This window comes from Micropterus dolomieu, linkage group LG03 (assembly GCF_021292245.1).
Source record: "Micropterus dolomieu isolate WLL.071019.BEF.003 ecotype Adirondacks linkage group LG03, ASM2129224v1, whole genome shotgun sequence".
NCBI classification, from domain to species: Eukaryota; Metazoa; Chordata; class Actinopteri; order Centrarchiformes; family Centrarchidae; genus Micropterus; species Micropterus dolomieu.
The window spans coordinates 15,990,847-15,992,785 of NC_060152.1; the positions used below are offsets into that span (position 1 = coordinate 15,990,847).

Consider the following 1,939-nt stretch of genomic DNA (forward strand, 5'->3'; position numbering starts at 1 on the left):
AATGAATTGACAGTGACTATTGATTATTAAAATGTTGATTAACGGGGCCAACTGGGCAATAAGTAAATATGAAGAATCGCATATTCAGTCAAGTCATAGTATGAATAGTATTTTACCTTTGAGAATGAATTAAAGTTAACCCGGGTCACCAGTTTGAATGGGCCTGACGGAGCTGATCACATTAATATCAGCCAGTACGAGCACAGCAAGAGATGTACAGCCAGCATCAGATACAAGCACCTCAGACTCTAATGGAATTGTTGCTGCTCCACCAAATTGAGGTCCATTCAGACCAGCTTTCGAGGAGGTTTTCTTTCAGGCTTATTACATATAGACTTAAAAGAGTGAGGATTGTAGTGAGAGCACTACGGTGTCAGGTGTGACTGTACAGTAGTAGCAAATTGTTTACATGGCTCAGAGTCAGGTAGGAGGGCCCCAGGGAAGTCAGGACCAGCTCTGCTTGTAAAGTCACTTTAACTAGACATTTCAGTTGTCATATAAGCGTCTGGTAATCAGTGTACTGTAGCTGAGATATCAGTGATAACAAGCTCAAAGTTTTGGATGCGATACGCAACGATTGCGGCTCGGCCAACTCCAGTATGCTTGCTGCCTCAGTTTGGATAACTACCTGTGTTGGACTCAAGCCGTCCCTTCTGCATGCAAGCCCGAACAATAATGCTGCGATGATGTGTTGAGAAGAAACCCGCTTGACCCTGTTCTTGATCATAAAAGTTTATTACATCAAGGAGTTCAGCATCAATTACAAGCTCTGCAGCAGCTTGGAGAGTGACCCAGCCCAATGACCACTCTGTGTCTCTGTACATCAAACACAGCTTATATAGGACATGTTTAGGTATCTGTTAGATACCATATAAGGGTCTGAGTCTGCAAACTAAGGCACCAATCCAAATAAGGGCACAGTTCTATAGGATAAGTGTAGACATCTGTTAGACACCATATAAGGGTCTGAGTCTCCACCTAACCACTGACCTCTACTCTCCCCTTAAAAGGTCACTAATCCTCTATCCAGCTGCTACAGTGCTATGTTCAACTGTTATGCGTCAAATGCACATATGTTATACACCACAGTGGCATGTGGGATACCTCTGTTCCTCTGTTTTCAGCTCAGCCTCTGACTGAACTTTTTTTTTGTTATTTCCCTCTTGTATCTCTATTTTATCCTCTCTCCTATATTTATATGAAGCAGATTCATAAAAGAAAATACATTGTCCAGCTGTACAATAGCACAGTGGATTATTCTTTCACTGAAGCGCTTGATCGTATGATGAACAGAGAAATAAGAGAAGAAAATCAGACAAGAGTTAAGAGGAAACGTTTTGTACTTTCACCATAACGCTGGATTACAACAAAATGGCTCTTAAAGAGCTCCTCTGGGTTTTGCAAATCAAAAGTCCACCATTTGACCTAAACACTAGAATGACAGTTTTTATATTTAAAATGATTCAGGATCAGTCTCTTTAAGAAGTCCTGGCTCTTGTAAAACAGGAAGGTAGGCCTCTCCACACTGGAACTGGTTTTGTTTTATGGATTGATGGCAGAATATATTCAAATTAGGAAAAGTAGTAGTACTTTTAAAATATAACTGAAACCGCAAGTTCTTGATGTTGAGATGAACAGACGAAGAAGAAGAAAAACAGAAAATGAGAAGAGGGCTGGAGAGAGAGGACAGTGGGCCAGTAAAACAGAATATATTCTGGTTGTTGCGGGAAATGTGTTTGGCCTGGGCAACGTGTGGAGATTTCCTTACCTCTGCAACAAGGACAGTGGAGATGAATCCTACAGACTGTTTTTATAGAGTTCCATTATTCTGGCTGTAGTGAACTTAAATAATGTTAATATTGATGATTGGTGCAGTGAAAAGATATTACTTCATTCATTTGTAATTTCCATGTGCATAAATGTCTCTGTATTTAAAATA

At 40.2% G+C, this 1,939-nt stretch overlaps 1 protein-coding gene across 1 annotated transcript in view; it reads left to right on the top strand.

Moving 5' to 3' along the window:
- rpp38 (ribonuclease P/MRP 38 subunit) overlaps positions 1-1,939 on the top strand; it is a 4,869-nt gene that overhangs the window by 1,358 nt on the left and 1,572 nt on the right. The window lies entirely within an intron of this gene.